The sequence below is a fragment of the Protopterus annectens genome, chromosome 7.part0 (genome assembly GCF_019279795.1).
Source record: "Protopterus annectens isolate FY-2018-M chromosome 7.part0, PAN1.0, whole genome shotgun sequence".
In the NCBI taxonomy this organism is placed as follows: domain Eukaryota; kingdom Metazoa; phylum Chordata; order Ceratodontiformes; family Protopteridae; genus Protopterus; species Protopterus annectens.
In genome coordinates, this window is record NC_056739.1 from 1,479,400,222 (window position 1) to 1,479,424,140 (window position 23,919).

General features: G+C 38.5%; 1 protein-coding gene across 1 annotated transcript in view; it reads left to right on the forward strand.

The window, feature by feature from the left end:
• Positions 1 to 292: 292 nt before the first annotated feature.
• Positions 293 to 23,919, forward strand: part of LOC122807089 (serine/threonine-protein phosphatase 6 regulatory ankyrin repeat subunit B-like) — a 295,223-nt gene continuing 271,596 nt past the window's right edge. The window contains exon 1 of the mRNA XM_044078029.1: positions 293 to 615. The gene's annotated coding sequence lies outside the window, so the exon portion shown is untranslated. The remainder of the gene's footprint in view (positions 616 to 23,919) is intronic.

Here is a 23,919-nt window from a genome sequence, read left to right on the forward strand (position 1 = left end):
GATATCTTCTTGAAAAGGTGAGGAAAATTTGTATCACAAGAGAATAAATTATTAATTTAATGACATTTCATGCTATGTTTGGGGTTTAAGGTGAAACACTGCTCAGTAAATCTGTTTGTGCATGGAGATCTAATATTGTTCACAATACAAGACTTCTCTCACATGTCTTTCAGAGGTTTGCACTGCAGCCTGATTGCCCAAGCAAGTAATCGCAGTGACAGTAAAGCCCACTAGAGGGACCAATGAAATTTGCATCATCAGCAGGTGCCTTGCCTCCTCCCCTATCCTTAATAATAGGATTGTCTATGAAACCAGATCAGTGACATAGAAACAGCACGGTAAAGAGATGTGCAGGAGAAAAATCATTTTGAATTTATGAAAGAAGATAATTGTTCTTTTAAGGGGCCATTATACTTTGAATGAATGAAATCTTTGCACACTAAGGATATTTTTCTGGGCATTTTATTGCCTGGTTGTAAATGCGTACACACACAAACACACTGTTAATTATTCAAAACAGTGAAAACAGCACCCTGATTAATTGAAGGGTTTTCCAGAAAACCTTGGCACCAGATATGCTGCTGGATTAATTCTTATTCTACATCAAATTGAATGGTGAGTGTATATTTATTTTTCTGTGGATTTAGTAAGACTTCTAAAGCCTCTTTCAGTCTGTATTTTTGAACATTTGGTAAGGTTGTTAATGTGGACAGGTATGATGTATATTTTGAACTAGGTGGGGATACTACCTTTAACAAGTGAGACTGCATACTGAATGGAATGCTTCTGTTGGCACCTTTGGGAATGCAGGACGATTGGTCAGCTGAGGAAAAGCAGTGCTCAGCCTGATGTTTGCTAAATAAACAAAACAGCCACTTGTCTGTGAATTATGCTGTGAGATCAGTGAAGAAAATCATGATTGCATAATAAACTGAAGAAGGGTGGGGTAGGTTAACCATGGCAACAGTTTGGTAGGTGCTGAAAAGAGCATCTAGTGGCCAGCAGATGTTCTTGGTGCTGCTTACCATGTTATTCCTTTCCGTTATTCTGGAGATAGTAGTAGGCAGGGTATTGTATACTGAGTGTGAAGACTCTTGTGTACAGTCATAAAACAGCAGGATGTACAGAGGGGAACTGTGTGGAAGTCAAAGGGCTACATGCTGAGGCAAGTGGGGAGTGGATACAGGCTTCTAATGGAGCTCAAATGCTAAACAATGATAAGTACTGAATAGTTATCTTCTAGAGAAGTCCATGCTATGGAAGGAAACCTGCCTCTGTGCAGTCTGATTTTACTATATAGTTAGAGATTACTGAACGTGAACAGTAGAATGTTTATTAAGCAGGAGTCAAAACTGCTACAGTTAGTCAAGGGATGATACATGTTCTGCACAGGGTGAAGACAGGAATGGCACACTGCCAGTAAGAAAACACAAGAGTAGGCATTTATAAAATAAACTGCTTAGAACATCAGTATTAACGACTGTATGTTTGTACAACAAAATGAAAAAAAAAGACTTGCAAGCTAGCTATGGTGTGCCTAGGGTCTATGAATGGGTCACGCTGGGTGGGCACGACTATCATTCATTTGAAGGGAACATGCAGAAAGCCTCAGCTGTAAATATACATGAGTTACTGCAAGTGAAATTTCAGCTTTTATGGCTATCGTGACATGGGACTGTGCTTAGTAAGCACTGACACACAGAAAAACTGAACTGATGCCTGGCTGTAGTTCATGTAGGCTAGATCTGGGAGTGCTGTCAGATAAGAATGGTTTCTTAACGCAACAAAAACGCAAACACAGTTAATATGTGCTGCAAGTACTATGCCTCACTGTGTAAGTCTTAGCCTAATTAAGAACAAGATTAACCAGATTGTGTGCATACTGGATGGCCTGGGGAGAAGCAGTTTTCCAACTGTAGAGGGAATCCACTCAAACACTGGCAGCATTGGGCACAGAACAAAAATAGGCAATATGTGCTAAAGATACCACCTTTCTACGGATAGAGTGGAACCAGACACTGTTACACTAATTACCTAGAATGCAACAAATGTTGGGCTTGCTCTATTCTTTGTGGCCTTTGTTTTTGTTGTATGACCACTAAGTGGTTTGTAAACTATAAAATATTTCAGGTGCTCTCACAGCTGTTGTGTATTACTCATTATGCTCTAATGAATGATTGTAATATTTCAGTACATTGCACTTTTTAGTTTGGAATTTAACTGGTATGTTGTTAAAGGTGTGTTGACTGGCAGGATGGGGAAGACCAAGCCAATATCTGGACCAATGGATGGAAGATGTGGACAAGCCAGGATATGAAGTTTTCTTTTGACTGAATGAAACTAGAGAGGAGGAGGAAAGGGAAGAAGAAGAAGAAGAAAATGTAGGAGATAAGGAAGGGGAAGGGAAGTATAAATTTGCTGGGTGCATTGAAGCTGCACATCCAGCAGAGATTGAGAGAGAGAGTTAGAGACAGGCAGCATAGAAGGAAATCTGGCATCAGTAGATCCACAGAACTGCACATTAAGAGGAAAGGGAAATAATAGTGTGATGGATGGTGTGAAATACCCTCCTGTTTTGCCAGACAAAAATAGCATGGCAGGATATCCTCCCCCAGTCTAATCAGTTGTGAAATCAGTTTAATGTGTGTGAAGTTACTGGAAAAGCTCACCCAGTCCCAGACTCTGCTACAACTTGCTGTGTGGGAAAACCTAGCTTGTTTTTGCTTTCTTGTATTTTGTATTGTTTTGTTTTCTTCTATTTTGTATATTGAGATTTATTTTCTTTACATTGTGCTTTACTTGTATTCTGCTCTTAATTGCATATGTAAACTAGGAAAGAGTCTCTTGTGAGTCATACAGAAATTAAATTTTTTTCCAACCCTCCCACCCAGGTGGTGTATTTTTCAACTCAATTGTTTATCTGTTTGTCTAGCCCTTATGTTAATTTGACCACATATCTCCTCTCTCTCTCCTGTTTTATTGGCTATTGTGAGTAAGCACAAAAATTACCATTTTGTGAAATCACTCCCCTTCAACTACTTAAATTTATTGGCCATTCCACTGTATTCCATAGAACCATAATGCAAAGTACCCATCCTCTTCCAATCTTGCTCTTTTAAAATTAGTGGCTCTCTGTTTAGGTAGCTAATGTTACCCCCTTTCATATTTATGCTTAGTGCATACTGCAGCTGTTAGGGTATTAGCCCATTTTACCTTTAAAATCTGCAACATCTACTCCAAGACCACCAATTATTGGAGAGCTCCCATTCTGCCTCTCGGTAGTCATTTTGGGATTAGTGTGCTTCTGTTTTACTCCTGGTGAGAGAAGGAGCATAGTGACATTTCCTGGAGACTGCTAATCACTGGAAAATGTAATAACTGCTTCATAGTGCCAGCTTGGAATTTGTGTTTATATTTTGCTCCTGGTGAGAGAAGAAGCAGAGTGCATTGATTTCTGACTGTTTCTGGTTGGGCACTGAGTGTCTGTGTTTGGCCTTCCTGATTGGTCTGGTTGCTATTTAAATGCTTCTACCCTGAAAAGGCTGCAACAAGCCTGTAGACTCTTGTATCATCTGTGACAAGACTGTGTATCACCAAACAGCCTGCTTCTCCTCTTGGGATTGGTGCTACTACTTTGCTTCTGGTGAATGAAGAAGCAAAGAAGCATTGTATCCCAGCAGTGTGAAGCTGTGGTGAGACCAGCACTAGTAATAGCCAGGAAGTAGCCATTCAGATGAATCCCGTCTTTTCATTATATTAGACAAGCTAACTCTTTCTTTTCAGTAAGCACTGCTTATTTTTCTTCTAACTTCAGAATATCTGCTAAATACTTGATCCATAAATCATCAGGGTCTACTTATGAGTTTCCCTCTCAAGTGTTTGGCAGTGCCCAGTATAGGCGCAGATGCTTTGAGATGACATTTTTCCTGTAAAAGCACCACTGAAATTTCACCAATACCTAATTGCACACAAGACAACTAGTTTGCAGTGACAAGCACTCCCCCCAGAGTTGCAAACCAGATACTCCTGATATTAATTCATATTCTCACTACAGCTGTCTAATCAATAAAAAATGGTCTGTTGCCATGAATATGAACTTTCCCACTATCTTTGTCACCAGCTTGGTGGATATGGGCATTCTGACGCAATGCAGAAATTGTCTCATGTTTACTAACAACTAGGTAATTCTCAAACAAACTGATATGGTATGCGAGAGATGTATTTACCCAAACTCACTGGAGGTAATGCTCTCACATAAAAGCACTCCTAATGTCAATAAGGTTGTCAGTAGTAAGCCTATTTATGCTCCTCGCACAGAATGTAGGGCATAAAAAGGGACATACAGACGCAACTACCCAGAACTTCTTTTGCCACCAGTTTGAATGCACTTGTTTTGAATGTTTTGTTGCTGTTCTGACCTCTTAGAGCACCAGATAAGTGCCCCATTGGGGTTATTTTTTTCTTTTTAAAAGTTTCCTTCTTGGTCTTGTATTTTTTATCACTTCCTAGAGTTCATGTCATCTAACAGGGGAAAATGTCAGTGTGGAAGGCCGTTTCCCCATAAGGATTGTCATGATCAGTGTCTTTTTTGGGGCTCTTCCCATGCCCATACTTCTTATAGTATCTGTAAGGCATTTGTGCCTAAGACACTCCATAGCTGTTTGTCTTCCCTGGCCATTTATCTTGAGAACCAACGGCTTATATAGTTAGCCCAGGGTACCATGGCAGAATCCTTTAACCCTGAGATAACTCTCACTTGGTAAGAAGAAGGCCAAGAAGTCTTGGTCAGATTCTTTGGTTGTCCAGCCTCCACCAGATGTCCCTCCAGAAGCAGGTACTAGCTCTATAGGTCATCTGGTGTTTCTCTCAGATTCTTCTGGTGTGACCCCACTGGAGGCCAGCATGGGTCTGTCTTTTCACATGTCCTCTGAGACTTTGCTGGTGTCTGCTCTGGATGTTGAGGGGGAACTGTGGTTGATTATCTTGGAGAGTCCTAGAGGGAATCCACTGATATTGGTCAGGGAGGAAGTTCCAGGTTCTCTTCTCAGGTCACGCCAAGGGTCAGAACCTCCAGTATTTGTTAGGGCTGATGTTCCTTCTAAGAAATGACAAAAACTGAAGCATGTTTCCCCTTGTCTTATGGATCCTCAAAGGGAATGGCAAGAGTTTACTCAAGGTTCATTATGTGCCTTAATGGCCCTAAAGTCTCCTCAAGGGGTTTCACTACCCACTCATCCTTAGACCTCTGCCCCTTCTAAATGGTTTAGGGAACCAGATTCCTCAGATGAAGATTCCTTGTCTGGTGTGGGGGTCTGTGTCCTATTCTTCACAGATGCCTTCGCCTTTGGCTTATGGTTCTGATGCAGAGGAGTATGCTGACCCTTTTGTCTTCTTTCAAGGAATTTTCCTTTGGAGGCACAATTGCTAGGATGATGGAATTCTTTAAGTGAGATCTTTCTCAAGTGTCAGATATTCAGAGAAAATATTATGAGTTGCTTCAGGTTGATCCTCCTAAACCATCGGCAGTTCCTCCTGTGTTGGCCACCTGGTTGGATACTTTCATTGCTGCCTCCAGGTCTCCTCATTCTCAGCTACCTGCTCCTAAGAAACCTGACAGGTTCTATAAGGTTCCTGAGGATTGTCTGTTTTTATTTAAATGTCCTTCTGCTGATCCTGCTGTGGTGTCAGTTTCTTCTGACAAACCTTTACCCTCTTTCAAACTTTTGCCTTCTGATAAGGTTAGCAGGGTAGTGGAGAGGATTGGCAATAATGTTTTACACTGCTTCTACTTTGGCCTTAAGCTATTAATTACCAGACCCACATGACCAGGTATAATCTGACCCTGATAGCTCAGACTCTTCAGGTTATCTCTGACCTCCCTGATTCTGAAGACAAATTCTCTGCCTTATCTTTTTTAGGTTCAGCTTCTCAAGTGGCTTGCCACTCTATTAAGTGTAGCTATGATCCTGCTGATGCCTGTTCTAAGGTTGTGGCTTTTCGGTCCATCATGCGGTGTTATTCTTGGCTACATCTCCGGTCTCTTCCTGGGGACATTATGGCCAAGTTGTTGGATGCTCCTTTAAATAATACTTATCTTTTTGGGACTGCTACTGCTGACTTGTGTGAAGAACTGAGGGGCTGCCAGCCCAGCCAAATAGAATTTTGTAGATAATTCTATGTCATTTGTAAGTATTTATATAATCCACAGTCTTGGTTTACAAATGTAAAGAGAACTATATGTTATGATTAAACTATATGGTGTACTGAGCTTCAAAAATGTAACCACAGTGCACTCTGCTGGAAGAAAGCTGAGAAGTCAAGCATTGTATGACTGATCACAAGCTCAGAAACAGGATGTCTGGGCCAGGAAATTCTTTCTATTGTCTTGATTTAAGAGATAATTACTAAGGTTTTACATATATAATGTATTTTATTGCTGTGGCTTCCTGGCCAGGTGCAGCTTACTAAGAAATGTAAATTTTGAGTTTCTGTTAGCCTGGGAACCAGAGAGGTGTCAAGAATGATGTAATGTGAAATGACTCAGCAGTACTGTGTTATCAATTTAAGACATTCTCAGAGAGAGAATAAAGCATTTTGGATTTTGTCTGAAGAACATCCACTCGCCAGCACTTGCTTGCTCTATATGTAAGTAGTTTATTTAGAACTAAGTATTTCTCTTAGAGATAGAATACAGCCAGATGAGTCTAGCTGTTTTCTATATTTATGTCAGACTATCCTACAGTATTGGTTTAAAGCATTTTCCTGTGATCTCTGAACTCTGTAATGTCATTGTGTTGAAGTAATAAGTATTGTCTTGTGTTATTATTTATTATTAAATATTTTTAAACCTTTCAACTGTGGCTGTTTTGTGTAGAGATAATTTAAGCTCTAGAGTACTTGCATGTATTTGGTGATACTGTACAAAGCCATTCCAATAGTCTTGCTGTTCGTCACACTTACTAATTGGATAATAATACTGTACAGTAAAATTGGACATCATTTGGTAAAGGCCTTATTAGTAGCTGATAAATAGTTGTTGGTGGCAGTGGATTACTACCTTATAGCCTGGGCAGAAAGGGGGCATAGCTGGAGAACCTGTGACAGCCTTCCCCAGGAGTGTCTGTGTGTTTGTATATAACTCGTATCTTAAAGCGCGCGCGTGCGTGTGTGTGTGTGCATGTGCGTGTGTGTGTGTGTGTGTGTGTGTGTGTGTGTGTGTGTGTGTGTGTGTGTGTGTGTGAGCTACTTGGTCAGGGACACAAAGCGCTGGTTGGACAGAGAGGGTGCTGGAGGTTTTGGCTTGACCACTAGGCTGGGATCTGTACCCTACAGCTGTGCCAGTGGGGAGTCTTATTGGGGATCTGGAGAAAAAGGGAGAAACCAGCTCCAGATTGACTGTGATCTCTGTGTGCTCCTAAGGGAAATTGTACTTTACTGTGTGTGTACTTGTTATCCTTCCCAATGTGCATGCCTCTCACTGGTGCTAGCAGTGAGGACTGAGGCTCCTTGATCACTTGGCCAGTGCATGTGCCTCACATATTAATTATTTGGCAGTGGTGGGATATCCACATCTAATATTAATTGTTTGATAGTGGTGAGTTAGCCACATCACATACTAATTGGCTTGTAGTGGTGTGGATAGTGAATTCCTGGAGCTTGTGTACAGTGATCACTGAAGGTGTTTACGTACTCTAAATCCACCATGCAGTGAATATTTAGAGTTCAGATCACAATTGTATTATTTCTTTTGTTAGCTTAGTTAGTCAGGGAGAGCAGGCAAGCATGTCAGCAGAGGAGTATGGCAAGCTGACAAGGAGCCAGATGGCTGAGATGTGCCAGGCTAAATGACTGGTGCATGGAAACCTGACTAATGCAGACATGATTGCAGCTTTGGCCACAGCCGCATCAGAAAACTGCAATCAGGAGGACTATCAGACTGGCTGTGCAGATGTACAACACTCAGAGAATGCACAGCTCAACCTTTGTGCAGAGGACTTAAAAATCCATCTGGAGATAAAGAGACTTGAGTTGGAGGCCAGGCATTTGGAAATGGAAGCTGTGGAGAAGGAGAGGCCGAGGCAGCATGAAAAGCAGATGCTGACTCTTTGCCAAAGTCATGGAGGTAATGGGGAAGGGAGTAACCGGACCCCAGAAGCACAAAAGGTCAGTAAATTTCTTCCAAAGTTTACATAGGGGGGGATAATTTTGATAGTTTCATTCATATGTTTGAGAGGGTATGTAAACAGTATGATGTTGACCAAAGGCTCTGGGTACGGTTCTTGACCCCCTTACTCCATGGCAAAGCTGTAAATGTACTCTCCAAATTATCTGACATTGAGTGTTTTAACTATAATGCTATAAAATATTGTTTGTTAGAATTTTTTAAGTTAACAGCTGAAACTTATAGGAAAAAGTTTTGAGAGCATAGACGCAAAGCAGATGAAAGTGTGTGTGAATATGTTGATGAACTGAGCACTTATTTTCATAGGTGGGTGAGTGAATGTCGGGTCACCACTTTTGAAGGGCTGGCAGACCTTCTAGTGAGGGAAAAAGCCCTTAGCACTTTGCCTGAGGACATGAGGATCTGGTTAGCTGATAGACAATGTGCTACATCAGATGAGTTGGGGAAGAATGGAGACCTACACCTAGCAAGCAGGGCATTCCTGCACAGGATAGGGACATCCATTGCTGCTCATGGTTCTAAAGCCCAGACTGCTCCAACAGAATCTGACAGTAGCAGGGGATGCCACTAGTCCAGGTACATGCCCAGGACCTAGGGTTAAATGTTTTGAATGCAACCAGTGGGGCCATGTGGCATGCAGAAGATTCAGCTGGACTCCCCAAAAATCTTGGTAGTGACTCCTTTTTGAGCATGATAGCACTGGTTCCCCCACTTAATGCATCACCAGGGGCAGTCATCACAAGTTGCCTCACTGGTTGGATCACCTCACACAGGAAAAGGGGTCTTTCATCCATCTCTACTTGTCCACTCTGCAACTGACATTGTGGGTGATCAGGTTTTGATCCCTTTCTGGCACCTCTTTTCTGAGGATGTGCTCAGGGTTTTACAGGCGGTAAGGTAACCCTCAATCAGAAAATGTTATATGTCCAAATGGAAGAGATTTATGGTCTTGTGCCGTGCTCATAACCAGAACCCTTTTTTGGTGGGGGTCCCTCTGGTCCTCTCTTATTTGTGTGAGTTGCTCCAGTTTGGCTTGGCCTATTCTTCTGTGGAGGCCCTTTTGTCAGCCATTTCTGCTTGCCTGCCCTTGACTCCTCCTTTGACTTCTCGTTTTGAGGTCAAACAATTTCTTAAAGGTGTCCTGCATTTTAGGGTTCCAAGAAAACCTATTCCTCCTCCTTGGGACCTTTAATTTTGTTTTGGAAAAATTGACTCGGGGTCCTTTTGAGCCTGCAGTTAATGCTTCTTTGTAACATTACTTATGCTTGGAGGGTTTCTGAGCTCCAGGTCCTTATGGCCATTACTCCTTTTTTGTTTTTTGTTTTTTTTCCACAGGAACATGGTGTCCCTTCATACTAATACTTCTTTTATGCCCAAGGTGGTAAATTAATTATCCTTAAATCAGTTGTTACAATTCCCTTCTTTTTCCCCCTTCCTCAGTCTGCTACTGAGAGGATCCTGGATACCTTAGATTTGTACAGACAGCTCAGGTACTAGTTGGATAAAAAACTAGGAATATTTGCAAGCCTGATCAGCTTTTTGTTTCCTTTCATCCCAGGTCTTTGGGTTTGGCTGTTTCTAAGCAAACCACCTCCTCCTGGATATCAAAGGCCATTTCCTTTTGTCATTCATTTCTTGGCAAGTCTCTGTCTGCTTCTGTTAGTGCTCATTCTACTTAGGGCTGTTTCCTCTTCTGGTGCCTAACTCAAGGGGATGGACTCCAGTTCCATCCTTGAAGATGCTACTTGGTCTTCAGTCCATACCTTTACTAAGCATTATAAGTTGGATATGGCTTCTAGGGTCAGAACAGGTTTTGCTGAAACCATTTTATGTGGATTTGTTGAGGGTTCTTCTCATCCTTCTGCCTCACATTCTGTTTTTTTGAACTTTTTACTCTCCTTTCTTTCAATAATACTGCAACAGTGATATAGAAGGACTTAGTACAGTTGTATAAAATCTTACCATAGCAGTTGATGTCCTTCTCTTCACTGTTACAGTATTTGCTCCCTCCCTCCGACCCCATCTTCTTTATTCTGCCTTTTTTACTTCTGTTTTTTTTAATTTCTCCAAGTCTTTTGGGTTTCTAATACCATTATGGGAATGGACCCCATTCCTAAGTCAAAGTATTAAAGTTCATGAAATTAACATTGTTTCAATCTTTGATGTCAGCCAGTAGTGCTCTTCGCAGCACACGCAATGTGCCCAGTAATGACTCCTTCTGCAGTTTACATGGTGTCACATATATTGGTAACATATTTAAATACAACTGTAAATTATTTTTTATAAGACCCGTTGCTCCTACTACTATTGCAACTGTCTGGGTATCTTTCTTCCACATTGCACTCATTTTTGCCTGCAGATCCTGATATTTTGAGACTTTGTGTCTCTCTGTACGCAAGACACTGTAGTCACTGGGTGTGGCAATTTCAATGATCAGTGCTTCTTGTCTTCTTTTCTTGGACCACTATATTTGGTTTTCTAGCATCTATCTCTTGAACTGTTGGCAATGGGTGATCCTATGTGATATAAACTTCATCATTTTGTATGATGCTTTGTGGTTCATGTTTCCAGTGTTTATCAGCCACTTTGATTCCATAATGTCTGCATAATCTCCTGTGCAACAGTCTCGCCACATTATTATGCCTTTCAGTATACAGTCCTTCTGCCATTAGTGTGTCACAACCAGCAGCAAGGTATGTGACTGTTTCCAGTTTGGTTTTACAAAACTTACATTTGTCTGTTTCTCCCATATGTTCAATGGACTTTGTAAACCAGCGTGTACGTAGCCTACTATCTTGGGCTGCCAGTAACATTTCATTTGTTGGTTTGAATTCACCTCTCCTTAACCATTCCTACATTCGTTCCTGATCGTCATGAGGCTCTTCCAGAAATTTTCTATACTTGCAACTATATTTATGTTTCTTCCACATTTCTTGCCTTCTCATCTGGTCCTTCACATTATATTCTTTCTTTTGTTTTTTGGCACATTCAGTTGCTGTCTGGTTTTTATCTACTTCTGGTTTGATTTCCATTCATGCTTGACATTGATATGCTTCTGCTAAATTAAGCAGAGAAGTCATCTTAGATTTATTCTCCTCATGTTTCAAAACTTTCGCTACATTTGGATCTTGTGTGGTCAGTAGATATGTGTGGACCTTTTGTTATATTAAAGTTTTTGTGCTTCTACCTTTTGTTATATTAAAGTTTTTGTGCTTCTGCACCTTTTGTTATATTAAAGTTTTTGTGCTTCAGTCTACTTGGGTCTTGGCATTGTTTTTACTTTTTTTTTTGTATTTATTTTGTACTATTTCCTTGAACAACAGTTCAGTTGTATTTTACCTCTTTACAGATATGTGTGGAGTCCCACGATTGCAGATCTATACATGTAATCAGTTTCAAGGAGGCCCATCCCTCCTTCGGAACGGGGAATATATAATCTTGGTATGCACTGATTTTTATAAATCATTTGGTGAGCATAAAACATTCTTCTTCTTTTAATATCTAATCTATCCAACACTTTTGGGGCCAGTCAATCACTCCAAAACTGTATGTTAGGACAGGAAGAGCAAATTGATTTATAGCTTGGATCTTGTTCCTAGATGTCAATGCTGTTTTGGAGATTCCAAGATGGTGGACGACTGGTAAACATTCTATCCCTACAGCTCCTTAAATATCAGACTGAATCTTTGTAATCAAGTCTCGTCAATCACCAATATCTGACCAGCATGGACAAGAATAGCTTCAACTAAGCTTCTGGATTAAAGATTTGGGAAAAATTTTCTGGTATATATCCCACTAACTTATTATTTTGAATCCTGTATACTGCTGCAGCAGACCGCATGGTAGCCTGAGGCCTTGTATTAACTGCAATACAGTCAGTTTTCAACAAAGTACTGCTCTTAAAAATCCACCTCAATATGCCTAATGACCAAGATCAAATGGACTCACAAACAACTAAAACCAAACTATCACAACTTTTTTCGCCTGAAAAAGATACTTTTTCCAAAAAGCAGCGTACTCTAAAACAACAAGAAACTGTGAAATCCACTTCTAAAGCAAAGCCTGAGGGGGCCTACTCCATGGATGATCTGAAATCAGCTTTAATGCCCATACAGTCTGCCATCCAAAACTTTTCAGATCAAATGACAAAATTTGGAACTTCATTGGAACAAACTGTGTCTCGCCTAGAACATGCTGAAGCCAAATCTGCAGCAAATGAAATAAAAATAGAAGAACTCCAAAAACAACTAATAAATAATAAATCTGTCCTAGAAGAAATGCAGCAAAAAATTACAGACTTGGAGGCACACAGCAGAAGAAACACCATCCTTATACGAGGAATTCCAGAAAAATATGAACAACCACAACTTCATGATACCTTAAAAAGTGTCTTTACCACACTGCTAAAAAATCACACTACTTCCAAGGATATTGTGATAGAAAGAGCTCACAGAGCTCTCCGAAGATCACAAAACCCTAATAACCCACGTCAGGTCTATGCAAAAATCCTGAACTATCAACATGTACAAGCAATCCTTCGAGCAGCAAAACAAAAAGGTACTCTTTTATGGCAGGGTTACAGCATATCATTTGCACAGGATTTACCAATGCCTATTAAACAAGAAAGACAACAGCTGGCTCCTTATTGTGCTTTTCTCATCTCAAAGAAAATAAAATTCCAAAGGAAATACCCAAGCATGCTCTCATTCACAAATAAAGAGCAGAAATATGTAATAAAAAACAAGTCAGAAGCGAAAACTGCCTTTATCAAGGCATTTGGAGAACTTACCAAGCTCTAAAAATGTTTTTTCCCTATTTGCAGCCTAAAACAAGAAAAGGCTTACTATGAAAAACAAGCTCCAGAAACGCCTCTAATGAACCGCCACAGATTTTGCTGCATTCCTACATCATAAATCAGTTTTTAACAGTAATGGATCCAAAGAACAGGCCAAGAGCTCCGGTGCAACATTCTAAGCAAAGGATGGTCACAGCATATATCATCCCACCTGGAAACGCTTTCCACATTTTTTGTTCCTCTTTTCCTCTTCCTGCTACTAGAAGGGCACATTAAGCAGTGGCACTACCCTGTTTACTTCCTCCTAGCAAAGCTTGACTGGGATCTGGGTAAATTTCTTTCAGTTAGCTCGTATTTTGAGATTAAAAATATGAAGACATAAAGCATTACATCAAGAATTCGTATTGGGTTTGTGGTTTAGGCAAAGAAATCGAAGGACTGATATGCAAGAACCGAAAATGCAAGGTTTGGGGGGCAGGAATGACGTAACCTAATGGCAAGCTATAGCTGCTATAACTTGCACAGACTGAGTTTAATGTAGCATAGTTACTGTTATACTAGATGCTACAATTGTTAATGTAGTTTAGTATGTTAACTACCTAGCTTCCAAAATGTAAATGCTAGCACTGCAAAACACAACTTAGATAAACTGATCTTTATAAAAAATATATTGCTAGTTTTTTTTTCCCCTCTCTCTCTCTTCTTCTTCTTTCTCTTTATATAGACCGTAGTGATTGAAATTAGTAATTGTAAATGAGAAACACTGCAATGACATGTTCAGGACAGGGTACTGTAGTTCTAAGATAAGAAAATGCTATTAAGAAGCTATATATATATATATATATATATATATATATATATGTAGAAATCTAACTTGTTTGCAATACAAATATATATAGCCAATAGGGTAAGAAAAAGTAAGTCCCAAGTAAGAGAAGATTACACTTGACATATGACGTTATAACTGCTTTAGTTTATGAAGTGTTTCTAAAGATCTGCTCAAAAATGGGGCACAGTAGGGATATGTTTTGAGTGTGTGGGGTTGCACATGTTGTCCTCAGTGTTATTTGTACATAATGTATATAGAGGGTTGATATGTTTGTTTGTATTGTATCAACTTACTAGTTATTCATATCTGACGTATATTGCAATACTTTGGTTTATTCAAGACTTATCACTTATCTGGCTATTCCCTCTCTTAGATTGGGTAGCTATGTGGTTAGGCACGGGGTAGTTCTAAGAGTTTTAAGTGCTACAAAACAACCAAGTATGGTACATTTCTATTTAAATCCTTTTGGATACATGATGAGGGAAGGACTTTCAAAGCCTTTTTTAACAATGCTGACTACTCTTCTCATGATTGAATGCTGTGGGGGATAGATCCATGGAACGTGAAGGGCTTGCAGGATGTTAAGAAAAAGAAATTAGTCCTACACCTAATATATCAATCACAGGCAAATATCATATTTCTTCAAGAAACGCACCTGTTAAATGAGGATTGGAAGAAGGATAGAGAGAGACCCTGGCTAACCTCAATTATTGCTTCTGGCAGTAAAACTAATTCAAAAGGAGTAGCTATTTTGATTAAGAAATCATTTAAAGAGGGAATTATTGAATGTGGTATGAACAATATTGGAAGAAGGTGTTATTTTAGTTGCCTAAATCCTTTATCCTACAAGCCTACACTGTTTCTCAATATATATGGGCCTTGTTCAAACCAACAGGATTTCATAATACAAGTATATAATCTTTTGTCAAAATTCCCTAATCACGAATATGTGGTGGGGAGAGATTGGAACATTGTTATTGATCCCTTAAATGACAGATCCAACAAGAATAATAAATGTAATAAACAAGCAATACTTGCCTTAGAGGACCTAGTATTAGAATTTTCCTTATCTGATCCTGCTCTCTTGAATAACCAGCTCAACCAAGGGGATAAGTTTACGTTCTACTCCCATGCCATAAGTCGTGGTCCAGGATTGATTTTTTTCTGATATCAGAATCTCTTCTAAATGAAAAAACAATATACTCAACCAGTCTGAGATTTTTATCAGTCCACTCTAAAATAACACTGAAACTTATCCTCTTAAAAAACACCCCAAATCAAAAAACCTTACAGACATGGTCCCTAAACCCTAACCTTCTTGACAAAGAAGAAATAATAAAAGAAATTAACAATGTACTAGATGAGCTCAGAGCCAATCTCTTAACCTCAAATATGCCACTAGACATTTTATGGGTGGCCACCAAAACTAAAGTTAGGGGCCTCCTAATTCAAAAAGCCTCTTACTTTAAAAAACTAACAAGAGAGAAAGAATTTAAAATTAAGAAGAAAATCCAAGACATTGAAAAATCACTCCAAGAAAACTTTAGTCTTGATTTAGAAGGCCAACTAATTAATCAACAGAAAGAACTATACTCAGTGCATGTACAAAATCTCTCATTCCGAGAAATGAAACTCCTTGCTAACTATTCTGAATGGACCCAACAACCCTCCAAACTATTAGCTAGACTCATAAACATTCATAAAGACCCCCCCTAGGATTCTACAAATTAAATATAATAATGAACTACATACGAATAACCAAGATATTCTGACCATTTTCGAAAAGATATACAATAATCTATATGGTCCGCAAGATGCAATACACCCAGAGTCCTATAATGATTTTTTCTCCAGTATCTCATTTCAGCAATTTGAAAAACACCAAACTGAATTCCTGGAAGCTCCTTTAAGAACAGAATAAATTATGGAAGCAATTAAAAGTCTAAAAAACAACAAAGCCCCAGGTCCAGATGGCTTCACTTCTAATTTTTATAAAAAATTTGCTTCTAAAATATCTCCTATTCTTCTTAAAATCTTCGAATATATTAGTAAATTTGGATTTAGGGACCTATACCTAAACAATTCTAAAACCATCTTTATTCACAAACCAAATACGGACAAATCTAACCAATCTAACTACAGACCAATTTCGCTTATTAACACAGACATTAAAATCATGACTATGGTTCTAGCAAATAGACTTAAAAATGTCCTCCACACAATCATTTCTCCACAGCAATCAGGCTTCATAAAGGGAAACCTGGGACAACACACTCACTTTAGATGCAGCCATCCAACTTTCTGCAAACCATAAACTTCCCTATTACCTTATGGCACTCGATGCCACAAAAGCCTTTGATAGAGTCAATCGTGAATTCTTGTTGCTGACTCTAAAGCAATTTAATTTTCCAACTAATTTTATAAATACAATCAAAATCTTATATAATTCCTCTTTTACCACTCTGTATATTAATAAACTATGTTCTTCTAAAATAAAATTAAATAATGGAACAAGGCAGGGCTGTCCCCTCTCACCCTACCTCTTTGACATATATATCGAACCCCTGTTTATATACTTAACACAAAAGACATTTCACCACATTCCCAATATTTTGGGGACAAATCTGGTATTTTCAGCCTTTGCTGATGACCTCATCATATATTTCCAGTTACATAATACTGACTTAAAAAAATTCAAAACACTATCGAAACCTTCTCGAAAACTTCCAATTATGAAATTAACCCTTCAAAATCTCTTATTTTTCCAGTTAACCCAAGCAATCATAAAAAGCCTCTCTTTCCTATAACCCAAATTAAGTTGAAATATACTTTTAAGTACCTAGGGATAATTTTTGACCATAACTATAATAACTCCTTACAAAATAATCTTGCCAAATCATGGACAAACATTGAAAACTATATAGACAGGTGGAAGAATATGAAACTCCCCTTTTTATCTAAAGTAGCAATTATAAAAATGAACATCCTACCCAGGTCATTATACCAATTTAATGCAACAAACAGCAACATTCCTTTAAACTTCTTCAAAAAGATAAACACAACTTTAACTAAATTCATTTGGTTTCCTAAGACCCCACGAATTTCCCTAACAAAATTAATGCTTCCAAAAAATAATGGGGGACTGGGAATACCAGATTTTAGATTATACTACGACATAATTTGCACCAACAAACTCATGTTAATTGCAGACCATAATCCAATTAGCTCTACTCATTTCCCCCAATGGGTTGGTCTGTGGCATGCACATATAAAGCTGTGTAACATAAATCCCAAATCAATACCTTTCATAAATAAACATGTGTTAAAAGACATGAAACTACATAAACTAATCAAATATAAAATAAATCTATTCCAGAAGCTCTTCTCTTCACTAGGTCTAACAAGTGCACTTATTCTTTTGCAACCCATTCATTTAAATCCAGATCTAAAACTGGGTAATAAAATGATAAATCTTGACCAATTTCCCCAAATTAAAAACTTAAATGTCTGGGATTTATATGCCATTAAGGATAACTCTCTAAAGGACATAAAAATAAAATTTGAACTTAATAACAAATATACAATAATTCTGAGACAAATCAAAGAGTTAGTATCTACTTTGGGTAATTTCCCTAAAGAGGTTCAGGAAGAAATAAACATTGCCCTATCCCTCCTGAAGTGTCTAAAAATTAAAAAGAAAATGTTATCAACTACATACAGCTTTATCTCAACCATTAAATATCAATCTTCTATTACATTTGCACAGTATTGGAGAAACAAAAACTCAGAACTGACAGAGGTTCACTTCTTCCAAGCAATAAATAATACAACCAGGTTTGCCCTGTTCAAGAAATTACTATATACACAATTAATGGTAAATAATAATGCATATTATACGCCAGAGCATCTTAACAGCTTCTTTCCAAATACTTCACCACTCTGCCCCTTCTGCCCCACAGTGACAGCTGACCTCCTGCATATCCTGTGGTACTGTAAATATGCACAGAGCTTATGGAACTCACTTTGGATTAAACTGGAAAAAATGGGTTACGGGAAATCCACCCTTTCATGGGAATTTGCTATATTGCATGTGGGTCAAAAGGGCCTTCCCACTAATGAAGTGAGAACCCAGATTGCTCTCTTTATGCTAATTAAGCTTTATATAACACAGAACTGGTTGGACCGTTCTAAAACAAACTGGCAAAGTGTTACAAAGATAGCATCCAAGTATATTCTGTCCCATAAACTAACTACGGAAAATATTAGCAAACGCATGAAATACCTTAACTTCTGGAGTACAACCTTAGACTGTATCCTGAAGTAATATAAAATGGCTTTACACCTACTCTCCTATACTAGTACTATGGCTAGACCTTCCCTCCAAAGGATTTAACTCATTCAATTCCTTTATAGTTACTTCAAAGTGTTAATATAATAATAATAATAGTGTAAGAATGTAGCACTATATGTAAATAGTTGTATATGTGATGTTTTCATATTATATTCTTTATTAACTACTGATTTTTCAATTTTGTGCCAGTAACGATAGTTTGAATTACTTGAGTCAAGAATGTCATGTATCTTTTAATAGTATAGTCTCTCCTGTCATATTAAGAAAGTAAGCTTTAAATGTTTTAGTTGGTTATGTGAATGTTTATTGGTCTTATTTGTCTCTGTATGCTGACCAGTTTCAGTAAAATGTTTTTTGTAAATGTTGTACCAAAATAATGAAACAAAAGTAAAATAAAGGCCTTCGACACAATACCCCACTCAGGTATCATCGAAAAACTCATCAGCTTGAATGTAAACCCATACATCACAAGATGGGTTGCAAACTGGCTAAGCGACAGAACCCACAGGGTCAGAGTTGCTGGAGCCATGTCAGACTCAAAGCCTGTCACAAGTGGTGTCCCACAGGGCTCAGTCCTGGGTCCACTCTTGTTCGGCATCTACTTTTCTGAAGTACAAGCAAACACAGGAGGGTTATGGCTGACAAAGTTTGCAGATGACTGCAAACTGGGCGCCATAGTCGAAAACACATCTGACACAGATATCCTCCAGAAGGGCCTCACAGAAGCGGATAACTGGTGCCAGAGCCATGGCCTGAAGTTAAACGCCAAAAATGCATAGTCATACCCTTCGGGAAAAACAAGGTTACCCCTAGCTACCATATAGGTGACAATCCACTGAGCACAGAAAAAGTCATCAGGGATCTGGGGACCCAAGTTGACAGTAGTCTTTCGTTTGACACTCATGTTGCTAAAGTAGTTAGGAAAACCTTCTATATCGCCCACCTGATCATGAAGGGATTCACATCTAGATCAAGGGAGGTCATCGTCCCCCTGTACTCATCACTCATTAGACCTATGATTGAGTACAATGCCCCGTTCGGAATGTATCTGACCAGACACCTGATGCAGCTTGAAAGGCCCCAAAAGTTCCTCACCAAAAGGATAAAGGGTCTCAAAAATATGACTTATGCTGCCCGACTGAAAGAACTCCAGCTTTATTCAGTCTCATACCGCTTGCTCAGAGGTGACCTGTGCCTGACATATAAGGCCATGTCAAACCCAGATTTGATGAATATGCTTCACCTCAAAAATCTAGATCCCTCAGAACCACAAGGGCGGAGACTTAAACCTTGACACGGTTATAAATAGAAGCGTGCTGGAGGGACAGATTCATCACCCAGAGACTCCCTATGCTGTGGAACAAAATCCCGGTACATGTGAGGCAGAGCACCTCGCTGGCCTTGTTCAAGAGGAATCTTGACCAATGGATGGGAGATCGCAGATATACCCCAGGGATTACTTCAGTGTCACTGCTTGACAGAGGCACAGAAAAATGATAGGCATAGTTTTTATTCAAACTAAAGGGGTGGCGAAAGCCACATAACTATGGGCTAGGCTTATAAATGCCCTTGGGCAGATAGCCTAGTATGAACCTATGAACCTAAAGCTTTGAAAAAAATGCTGTTTTCAGGGTTAATTTAAGTCTTCTAAAGTATTCCTTACTGAAATTTATTTACATTTGTTCATGTTTTATTGCTGATCTTTCATCAGTTCCCAGGTTTTATACATTCCCTCTTGCTCAAGTTCTTTTATATCAAATTCTTGTCCCAAATTGATGTTTTCCTGGTGCTGCAGTTTTCCTGCTTTAAAGGTTGCTTTTGCACATTTATCAAGACCAAATGACATTCTAATATCATCTGGAAAAGTTTTGACAACCTGCAGCTGTGCTTCCAGTTCCTCGTCTGATGAGCTATACAGTTTTAAATCAATGACAAAAAGAAGATGAGAAGTCATTAGACTTTGTTGTTTTCTAGGAGCCAAATTGTAGTCATGGCCTAAGCTGTTAAGTAAACAGCTTAATGGATTAATGGCAAGGCAGAATAGCAAAGGTGACATAGAGTCACCCTGGAATATCCCCCTTTGAATTTTTATCCCTCGGATAATAATCTGTCCTTTATCATGGCTTAATTGCAAAGTGGTCTGCCATTGTTTCATGGTTACTGTAATGTAGTCAATCAGTGTAAGGTGTATCTTATACATTAAGTACTCTTTTATCCATGAATGTGGGATACTATCAAATGCTTTTTTGTAGTCAGTCCATGCCATACCTCCCCTTTTTACAGTTCTCCAGGGTCTATATTATAACAACGAACGATCAGATGATCGAATATTGTTATATCGACCCCTAAAGCGTGAAAACTCAAAACAGAGAACAACCAGAACAGCAATTTTTTTTTTCCCAGGGAAAAAAATTGCTGTTCCCAAAAAAAAAAAACAAAAAAACACTAAATGAAGTGGGGGGCTTTGCCCCCAACACCCTCCTCCTTAAATTTACCAACTCCGAGATCACACTACAGTGAGGGAAATGGCACAACCCGGATGGCTGCCCCAGCGATTTCTTTCCTTGGGAAAAAATTTGCTGTTCTGGCCATTAACTATTTTGCACATTTAGTGTTCAAACTAACAGCGTTCGATCATCTGATCATTCACTAAACTAAAGTAGACCCGTTCTTCACTATAACTTTATTTAACAACAAATGATCCTTTGTTCCATATAACTTTCTTTTATTGCCCTTTTGTTCTACTGCCATAATTGAGTTTTCTTCTAAATGACTATAAACTCTGTCGGCATCAATTCCTGTGTATAGTTTATAAGTCGTTGGAAGGTAAGTTATTGGCCTATAATTTTTAGGGTAGCTTGCAGGTTCACTCTTAAGTAAGAGCATTGTTTAGTCTGTTAGCCAGTGTGGTGTCTGTTTGGGTGTGATTATAAATAGTTCTTTCTCATGGCTAAATCCTCGTGCAAAAGATGTTAATAGTTTTAACCAAAAGTTAGGTACTGCATCTGGGCCTGGGATTTTCCAGTTGAAGGCTTTTCTTAACTTTGTTTCAATCTCTCTGGCTGTTATTTCATCCCATTTCATATCTTGTGCCTTTAAACTTCTTATTCTTTCTTTTACTTCTTTTATCCATTTAGCATCTTTGTTATTTTCCACAGGATATTCATAGATACTTCTCCAAAATGTATCTACTTCCTCTTTTTTTTTTTGGTGGTCTTTCAATTCCTTTTACCGTATTTCCCAATTCTCTATAAAATGTTTTTGGGTCATCAATAAATTGCTTATTTTGTACTTTTCCCTTATATTTATCTGTGTGTCTTCTATGTTTTTCCGCCTGTGCTGAAATTTTTAGTTTATTTGTGATAGTGCACAATAGATCCTGGATTGTTCTAATACTGTGCATTGCTTTAATCACATCTATCTTTTAACAGTGGCACTTCTTGTCTTAATTGCTTTACAGTTTTCTCTATTGCATACTTCCATGACGGGATTCGATTTCTCCCCTTCCTTTCCCTCACCTGTGATCTTGTAGTAGAACTTTATCAGTTATTAATTTAGCAGCACAGTAGTATACCTGTTTACTTCTGTCACAGTAGTATATCCTGTTTACTTCTGGATGTGTATGGAAGTTATTAATTTAGGAGCACAGTAGTATATCCTGTTTACTTCTGTTACAGTAGTATATCCTGTTTACTTCTGTCACAGTAGTATACATGTTTACTTCTGTTACAGTAGTATATCCTGTTTATTTCTGTTACAGTAGTATATCCTGTTTACTTCTGTCACAGTAGTATATCCCGTTTACTTCTGTCACAGTAGTATATCCTGTTTACTTCTGTCACAGTAGTATATCCTGTTTACTTCTGTTACAGTAGTATATCCTGTTTACTTCTGTCACAGTAGTATATCCTGTTTACTTCTGGATGTGTATGGAAGTTATTAATTTAGGAGCACAGTAGTATATCCTGTTTACTTCTGTTACAGTAGTATATCCTGTTTACTTCTGTTACAGTAGTATATCCTGTTTACTTCTGTCACAGTAGTATATCCTGTTTACTTCTGTTACAGTAGTATATCCTGTTTACTTCTGTCACAGTAGTATATCCTGTTTACTTCTGGATGTGTATGGAAGTTATTAATTTAGGAGCACAGTAGTATACCTGTTTACTTCTGTTACAGTAGTATATCCTGTTTATTTCTGTTACAGTATTATATCCTGTTTACTTCTGTTACAGTAGTATATCCTGTTTACTTCTGTTACAGTAGTATATCCTGTTTACTTCTGTCAAAGTAGTATATCCTGTTTACTTCTGTTACAGTAGTATATCCTGTTTATTTCTGTTACAGTAGTATATCCTGTTTACTTCTGTCACAGTAGTATATCCTGTTTACTTCTGGATGTGTATGGAAGTTATTAATTTAGGAGCACAGTAGTATACCTGTTTACTTCTGTTACAGTAGTATATCCTGTTTATTTCTGTTACAGTAGTATATCCTGTTTACTTCTGTTACAGTAGTATATCCTGTTTACTTCTGTCACAGTAGTATATCCTGTTTACTTCTGTTACAGTAGTATATCCTGTTTATTTCTGTTACAGTAGTATATCCTGTTTACTTCTGTTACAGTAGTATATCCTGTTTACTTCTGTTACAGTAGTATATCCTGTTTATTTCTGTTATAGTAGTATATCCTGTTTACTTCTGGATGTGTATGGAAGTTATTAATTTAGGAGCACAGTAGTATATCCTGTTTACTTCTGTTACAGTAGTATATCCTGTTTACTTCTGTCACAGTAGTATATCCTGTTTACTTCTGTTACAGTAGTATATCCTGTTTACTTCTGTCACAGTAGTATATCCTGTTTACTTCTGTTACAGTAGTATATCCTGTTTATTTCTGTTACAGTAGTATATCCTGTTTACTTCTGTTACAGTAGTATATCCTGTTTACTTCTGTTACAGTAGTATATCCTGTTTACTTCTGTCACAGTAGTATATCCTGTTTACTTCTGGATGTGTATGGACTCCTCTGTCTTATGAGGATTATTGTCTCCTGGAGCAATTCAGTTCTGGGTAGTTGTGTCTGTATGTCCCTTTTTATGCCCTACATTCTGTGCGAGGAACATAAATAGGACATACAGTGCAACGCAAACACAATCCTTTCAATCTTTTCAGTACTGGCTGAGTGACGGGCTGCCTGGGACAGGACATTCCCTTCTTTCAAGAAGACTGCAGCAGTGAAGAGAAGGGCATCTACTGTCATGGTAACATTTTACAACTCTACTTTCCTGGAAGGGCTGACACAAACAAACAAGTGGTGTCAGAGCCATGGACTAAAACTAAATGCCAAGAAATGCTAATAGTATCCTTCAGGAAGTCATCCACCCCATGTAGCTATCATATTGACAACACATCCCTAAGAGATGACCCAGTAGTCAGGAGCTTGGGGACACAGTAATCTAGCGTATGACCATCATGTGTTTATAGTAGTAAGGAAATCATTCTGTGTTTTGCAAATGATAAACAAAGGTATGGCATCTAAGTCCAAGAAAGTCATTATTCCACTGTATTCAGCATTCATCAGACCTATCCTTGTGTACAGTGCACCCTTTGGTATGTACCTAACCAGGAATATCCAACAGTTGGAATGTCCACAGAGGTTCCTCACCAAAAGAATATACAGTGTAAATAACATGCCCTGTGCAGACCACCTCATGGCCCTATCCCTGTATTCTGTCCTCCACAGGCTGTTGAGGGGAGAT